We start from the raw sequence: 8896 nt of genomic DNA, 5'->3' as shown, positions 1-8896 counted from the left end.
TTTTATGTTTTAATTTATTTTATATATTCATGTGTGTTATAAATACATTAAGGATTACTGATGACTAAGTGTATCCTTCAAGTTAATAATGAAGTCATCTTTTTCGGACAAAATAATGTAGGACTGTAGGATGTTAGAAAGGAAGAAATAATACTTGTCTTCTCTCATTCTTTAAGTCCCATCAATTACCATAAGTTACTACTGTACAGTTGTATTATACTTGTAAGTAGTTTCGCTTCCTTGAGGAATTGGAGCAGTAGACGTATTTCTTTATGATTGCAAAAGTTCTCGTTTAAGTTGTAGCTTGTGCTGTCTTTTGTTGTCGTAATGTCGAATATGTACTGTAGTGTATAATTAAATGGGTGACAGTAATTTTACGTTACAGTTGTCACAACTCTTGAATTATTATTGATTATTATGAAAGTGGTGTATAATCATGTATATTTCGATTCGAAAATTCTTGCATAATGTTGAAATATAAATTGATGTAACATAAAATAAGAGGACAAGGCAATTTTTTTGTTTTTTTAACTTGCATCACTTTCATAATCACCGACACATGTTTGTGTGTTCAATTTAATTCGGGACATCGCAATTTTTTTTTTGTTGATCTGGTGTTATGTTCTCCTTACAATATTGTTATTATATTCCACTATGAATTTCGTAGCATTCAACGCAAGAAATTTCCTACAACGTTCTTCCTGACAGTAGTTTGCGGCCTTAAAACTAAAAAATAATTTCTAAATAGCGAATACCCTGTAAAGAATATTTTTGTGCCAAGGTATTTTTTCGGAGTTTTCAATGTCATCGATGCTTATTTGCTAATAAGTGTATATTTTATTCCCTTACATATTGTAGCTGACATTAAAACGCATTCAGGTATATTAATAACATGACCATGAAGTGTCCTTTAACTCTGAAAATTGAAATTACATGTAAAATGCATTTCCATCGATATCACCGACCTCAGCAGTGACGGGCGAGAACCTGCGGATCTGTAAGGCAACATGTTCTAGAAGACTTGACCGCTGTTAAAGCAAGACATATATCACTTATTTTTGGAGTTATCATGTTATGTTAAAAGTTTCAAATGGTGTCCCTCCATAGATACGCATTGTCTAAAACGTGCAGTAACAGATAAACTTAAAGTTATTTTGAAAAACCCCACGTTCAAGGACAAGATTAATTCTTCCATTACATAAATCTTACTGAATTTTTAATTTCAGATGAACCGTTACGAAGTTAGAGTGATTACGGCAGACCACTTCTTGTGAAGAGACATCCGGGAGATCGCTCACCATTTATTTACTAATAAATATCTTTAAATAAAAAAATTACCTTATAATCTAGGAACTGCAATCTTTGAAACACGAACATATTTTTTGAAAAAGGTCTATAGTTTTTGAGAAAAAAATTCCCAAAAAACACTTTTTTCAGCTTTCTGACTAAGCATGACTTTTTAATAGAAGATTATTAATTTGAGAATACTCAGTAATTGTTCATTTTAAACCCTTTTTGGTATAATACTTTTTTATGTAAAATTTGAGGTTTTTATCCGAATTCGGGACAAAATATTGGGCATTCTATTTAATGAACTAAAACCCTCATATCTCGATAAAAAAGCAAAGTAAACAAAACAGATCACAGCATTGTATGTCCCCCTGGTAACCATGCAACATTTGTTTAAACAATTTAAACTCTCCGTGTAGGTTTCAATGTCAACAACAATATGTAAAGGAAAAAAATATACACTTTTATGTACAAAAAAACATCGGTGACCTTGAAAAACTCCGAAAAAATGACCTTGGCACAAAAATATTCTTTGCAGTGTATTCGTCTTCTGACACCATTCAAATGGCATATAACATATTTTTTTATATAATTACAACTCAAAGAGATATTTAGGCGACTTTAGCTGGACCACCCATTATGACACGCTTGTGATGAGAAGAATTCCACTATAACATAGCCTATGATGTACAAAATTCACTGGACAGTGAACGTGTTAAAGGATTCAGTCGGTTCGCCAAGAAACGTGTCTTCTTGTTTCTTCCTGACGTCCTTGACACACATTTGGCCAGCTAGGTCGTATGACAGAGACCTTCGTCTGAGTCACTAGCGTATTCAGAATCCACGTCTACCACAAGCGTCGTTTTGGACTCTTGATCTCTCTTCTCTCCTCTCACGTAGGAGCAGATCAATAAGCGTTCGGTGTGTTTCATCAGGTTAGGGTATCCTTACCACCTCGTGTATATGGTTTGTATTTGTATCTCACGCACACATTAGCGAATCGGGCGTTTTGGGTCTGTTTGATGGCTGGTCTTTCGTGATGTTCACAGTGGCATCATCGTCGTTGTCATGGCACAAATTTACAATGGAAAATTGAAGTGTTATTGACTGCGGAATTTGAATGAAAATTCACATCTTTATGGACTGATCTATCAAGATGGCCCACTTTTTCTGTTGAAGTTTTTATTATGTTGAACATGAAGTAAGGATAGTGTTGAGCTTTTCTGAAGTTTTATGTTTTAATTTATTTTATATATTCATGTGTGTTATAAATACATTAAGGATTACTGATGACTAAGTGTATCCTTCAAGTTAATAATGAAGTCATCTTTTTCGGACAAAATAATGTAGGACTGTAGGATGTTAGAAAGGAAGAAATAATACTTGTTTTCTCTCATTCTTTAAGTCCCATCAATTACCATAAGTTACTACTGTACAGTTGTATTATACTTGTAAGTAGTTTCGCTTCCTTGAGGAATTGGAGCAGTAGACGTATTTCTTTATGATTGCAAAAGTTCTCGTTTAAGTTGTAGCTTGTGCTGTCTTTTGTTGTCGTAATGTCGAATATGTACTGTAGTGTATAATTAAATGGGTGACAGTAATTTTACGTTACAGTTGTCACAACTCTTGAATTATTATTGATTATTATGAAAGTGGTGTATAATCATGTATATTTCGATTCGAAAATTCTTGCATAATGTTGAAATATAAATTGATGTAACATAAAATAAGAGGACAAGGCAATTTTTTTGTTTTTTTAACTTGCATCACTTTCATAATCACCGACACATGTTTGTGTGTTCAATTTAATTCGGGACATCGCAATTTTTTTTTTGTTGATCTGGTGTTATGTTCTCCTTACAATATTGTTATTATATTCCACTATGAATTTCGTAGCATTCAACGCAAGAAATTTCCTACAACGTTCTTCCTGACAGTAGTTTGCGGCCTTAAAACTAAAAAATAATTTCGCTTTCTTAAATTGAGATAAAGTTAGGTATTTTAACCCCAATTATACACTGACTAATCGGTCTGGTAACGTAATCACAATATCGGAATTTCCTATAAAACATTTGTAAAAATGCCGAGAAATTATAAATAATCAGTAAAACGAAAAAGAAAGTTCTATAGGCAAGAAACTATTGTATTACATTAGGTACCTCCAAAAAACTTATTATTATACAGGGTCTCATGTAATTGTTGATACAGTCGGGTAGGAGGTGATTCTACGTGAAAAAATAAGTCGAAAATACGCAATAAATTTGTTCATTCGAGACTTCATATTCTAGAGAATAGATATTGAAAATTGATCTGAAAGATGCGTATTCGTCATGTTAGTAAGTAGAAGCGGAATTCAATGAACAGACGCACTAGCCAAGTCCTATTCAATCACACGTGTATCCCACAGATTTTCAAACAGGATTTTCTCAGAAACGAAGTCTTAAATGAAAAAATTGTATTCTATATTTTCGACTTACTTTTTCACGAAGAATCACTCTCTACCCGGTTGTACCACCAGTTACATGACACCGTACATACCGGGTGATCCACCTAAAGGTAGCCACCTAAATATCTCCTTCAGTTGTGATTATATAAAAAATGTGTAATATGCAATTTGATGGTGTCAAATGACGAATACGCTGTAAAGAATATTTCTGTGCCAAGATCATTTTTTTCGGAATTTTTAAGGCCCCCCTGATAACTTTTTTCATATAAATGTATATAAATATTTTTCCTTTAGATATTATAGCTGACATTAAAACGCATTCAGAGGTGTTAATAACATGACCTTGAAGTGACCTTTCACATTAAGTTTATCTGTTACCGTAGGTTTTAGACAATACATATCTATGGAGAAATACCATTTGAAACACTTAACATAACATGATAACTAAAAAAAAAGTGATATGTCTTATAAGTTTAACAGCGGTCAAGTCTTCTGGAACATGTTTACTTACATATCCGCAGGTTCTCAGCCGTTGCTGAGGTCGGTGATATCGATGGAAATGCATTTTACATGTTATTTCAATTTTGAGAGTTAAAGGTCACTTCATGGCCATGTCATTAACATCTCTGAATGCGTTTTCATGTCAGGTACAATATGTAAAGGAAAAACAAATACACACTTATAAGGAAAAAAACATCGGTGACTTTGAAAACTCCGAGAAAAATATTCTTTGCAGCGTATTCGTCCTTTGACACCATTCACATTGTATTCAACATATTTTTTATATAATTACAACTGAAGGAGATATTTCGGTGGCTATTTTTAGGTGGACTACCCTGTATTATTATATATATATATTAAAATTCTTTAACCATAAATATATACGTAATTTAACCACAACCGAAATTTTTCCAGCAGATTATTTTCGTAATAAACGCGGTATGAAGCGTGACCCCAAACGCTTTCGGAAGGCGTACCGTGCATGAGAAATGAATTCTTTTTATGCATGGCAAAGGGTTAATCAGATTAGAACACGAACTTTCTTGTAAATCGTCATGAAAGGTGGGTGGGGGTGGGGGCAGTTGTATCATCGCATACGTCGAGGCAGTAACGCGTAACAATGAACGGCTGCGCAAGTTTCTAATCAGAGATGTACCAATTTGAGAACAGCACAATGGCTGGTGGTTTCAGAATGAGCGAACGTGTCGGGTATCTGTACAGGTATACACGTTGTACGGTCAGAATGAAACGTAACTGTACCAAATTTAATGACTCAGTGCCCTGTTACATTACCGTGGAACGGGCTAACGTGACGTGTATCCACACTCTCTCGATAACTTTCAGGGAATTCCTCTGAAACACCGAGACCCTTAATCATGCTTTCGATTGTAGGAGATGAAATTATAAATAGAACATGTTCGAGGGTAGACAATAGCCCTCATCCTTGATACGGAGGTAAAGATGGAGGCTGGTACAAAAATGGAACGATAACACCAATTTAAGCATTTGTTTGTGAATCACGGATAGTATCACAGTAATCATTCGGGGGACTCCGTGGTTTTGATCAAGGTATGCGAAGAAACTAATGGACAGGGCTCGACAGATTGCGGCAAATCGTACTCGTCAGACAAAAACAGTACTCGTCCGCCTCAAAAATATATAATTTTTATTGATAGCATAAATACCTTATCTTACCCATACATTGTCGAAATACAGGGTGTACCACCTAACATAAGCACCTTCAATATCTCACATGTTTTTGAAGATACAAAAAAACTGTGTGTTCAAATACTTGTTAATTGCACTTGCAAGTGGACTATATTTAGTTGATATGGAAAATTCGCATGGATGCGAATCAAGATGGCGGTATCGTGAGTGCGAACAATGATGAAAGCTAACCTCAACGTTTATTGCAATTTTACGTAGTAATGTAGTAGATATTTAATATATCTCTGATCGATTGCATTAATAGTTCAGAGTGAGATGGTTACTTTTTGTGAGTGCAACCAGTTGGATGAGATTTGATGCGATTCACCACGTGGCGAATTGCGTATATGTATACCGGATGAAAAGCACGTGGTCGTACTGTAAAGTATAAAGACCAATGAGATGCTGACTTTTTGTGATTGCAACAAGTTGGATAAGATTCGATGCGATTTACCACGAGGCGAATTGCGTATATACCGGATGAAAAGCACGATGAGTTGTACTATAAAGTAAAAAAGTCCGATGAAAATGCTGACGCGGGCAGTGTTTGTCGCAGTCCGTTCTACACTGAGACATCGTAAGTGCTCGGGCCGAGTCGTTCGCCGTCGGGACTTGGTCATGACTATGATCGTGATTTGGCGATCACTGTGATGAATCACCGTTAGTGATTTTGCACGCCATGTCTAGTTAGTCATCACACCACCCGAGTTTCATCATCTCAATGCAGCGACAAGGCGAGAAAAAAAAATCGGAAACATACTATTCTAGCAAGCCACGTATAAGCATCTAATGTCTTGGACCTTTTCTTGAACACCCTGTATATTGGAACAGGGAGCACATTTTCAACCTTGCCTTGTAATTGTTCGGTCTACGTCTTACTATAAAGATGTCGTTTCTTTGCAAATGTGTTTTAAGGCAGCATCGTCGCGGAATCGAAATTGAGTAATGAAATTCCGGTGTCTTGATTAGGATCTTTGTCCGGTGCAAATGAGTCTACGTTTATTACGGCGCCACGGCGGGACTCCGCGGAATCATGGACGTGAATTTCCTGTTTTTTAATCAAGTGTTGCACGAAAATAGGGCCGCGGGAAGACTTAATCAGCCTGTCCAACGTGAGTGGATGAAAGGAGGTCCTATCTGATTTGAATAGAACGACGCTGGGATGGGGCTTCAGTAAGGTCACCGGCAAGACCTTGCCTATACTGAATTACGTGATCGTCAATTCCTACGTCACGGATCTTCTATATCGTGGAAATAATGTTGATTCATCGAAAAAGTAATTCCCTCGTAACGCTTTGTTTTATGTAACGACGCCCCCGTGTGTCCATTTTTAACTGACACGTCTAACACGATTAGGGGGAACGACGAACGAGCTGAATAGAATGTTTGCGGTTCATGCGAAGAAATTCCAGAAGAGAAAATTCTTATTTATATTGATTGTTAACTTTAGATCTACCAGGATTGAATGTATATTAACTTAGATTCTGTAATATTTAATGTAATGTGATATTGTATAATATGGAATGTAAAATCAATTAAACGATGACGTCAATTACAAACGTAGGAACCTATATGCTTTGGGTGGGTTTAAAACAGGAAATCTAAAATCCGATCATTTTAATTGAAATCGAATACAAAATTACATTTTGTGATACGAAGGTTGTGTAATTGTTTTGCTGAACATAATATGTTGGTTTTTATAATTCAAAACTTTCTGTGTACTGATATGTAATGTAACACATCGGCTGCAACAATTTGTGCCAGTCAAATGTTTGCATATAAATGTTTATTGTCACATATTAAAAGTTCTGTTAGATTAAAAACTGTAGTACACATTACGAAACTCTATATTTTATTGTTTCTACACTTTACAAAAGCTAGAAATGCACATAATTCGTAGTCTAGATTAATGAGTAGGTATAATAATATGTTAATCATGGTGAATGTAATAATTGTCCTGATACTCATTGAATTTTACCATATTAAAGAAAAAATTTTACTTCAGAAACGTATATTAAATTATCGAAACATGTATCATTCTCATACATTCTTACTTTTAAATGTAAAATGATTTTTTCTCATATTTTCCTTGACACATTTTTGCAGTTAGAAATACGTTAATATAGCTCAAATTACAATGCATTCAATTTAGAAATTACAGATCGTTTCCTCTGAAAGTAGAATTACATTTTATTACTTACTTAATTGTAATTTGGTATTACATACTATAAAAGTTTATACTCTTATTTAAAGAAGTATTCTTCTTAATGGAAGTAGTAAAAGAACGTATATGAAGGTATCTATTCAAAATCAGTACAAAAGATATATATTTTAAACGAACTTATGCAAGGTGTAACAAAAATGTTGGAGGACCGGAAAATGGGAAACTCGTGAGGGGATTTGAAATAAATTTTTTCTTAGGACAATTGTTATTTAAGGCTTTGTTAACGAGATATTAACGAAAAACCCCGACCAACCAGAGCGCGAATCTACCGGCCAAATTCCCGCGGTAATATTGGCTACCAATCGCAGCACGTAGGCGACGTTACCGCGGGAACTCGGCCGGCAGACTCGCGGTCTGATTGGTCGGGGTTTTTCCTTAATATCTAATTAACAAAGCCTAGGATAACATTTTTGCTAAGGAAAAACTTGTTTCAAATCACCTCACGAGTCTTCCATATCCGGGTCCTCCAACATTTTTGTTACACCTTGTATAATGGATTCTTTTGATATTGAATTATTTATTGAAGAGGTTCGTAAGTATTCAAAAATATGAAATGTGTCTTGCGAATCGTACCACATTTGGGTAAAGAATCTTTTGAGATTCTTTGGAAAATAGCTTTACTAAGGGTGGGACTGTAATCATCTCGGACGAAACCCTCGTATAATTACAATTGAACTTCAAATACAGGTAAGTTCTTTTGATCATTCAATTATACGTCGTGTCTCGTCCTCGAGATTACAGTTGTATATGTTCAGAGAGTTACAAACAATTTTCCTGACTTTATCTGTATTAGTTTGAATACAAACAAGTACTGTTACAATAAGTTTACAAATTACTTTAATAACAAACTGGATATTGAAATTAAGAAACTACCCTATCTTTATTTATTATAATAAAAATTCGTATTGAAAATACGTACATATATCGAAGAATAGTTACCAATAATAGTAAGTTATTATTCAATTACCACTCTGCCCTTTTGTGACCCATTCAAAGGTCTAAGTGACAAAATACATTATCTGAATTTTTCCAAATTCCAGCGCCACAGCTTTTGATGCTTAACTTTTTATACGTAAAATACATTTTCCAGTGTTAATCACTCTGGCAAATGAACGGCTTCCGTAACAAAAACCCATTGAAACTTCTACACTCACCCAATTATACATTTCCCACATTTACACGCGTTATATCCGCACGAGATAACTGAACCCGCCAATCCCATTAAACTC

Source organism: Dufourea novaeangliae, unplaced genomic scaffold, assembly GCF_001272555.1.
Source record: "Dufourea novaeangliae isolate 0120121106 unplaced genomic scaffold, ASM127255v1 scaffold108, whole genome shotgun sequence".
NCBI lineage: Eukaryota > Metazoa > Arthropoda > Insecta > Hymenoptera > Halictidae > Dufourea > Dufourea novaeangliae.
The sequence above is the reverse complement of the archived record's forward strand: the minus strand, read 5'-3'. Positions refer to the sequence as shown.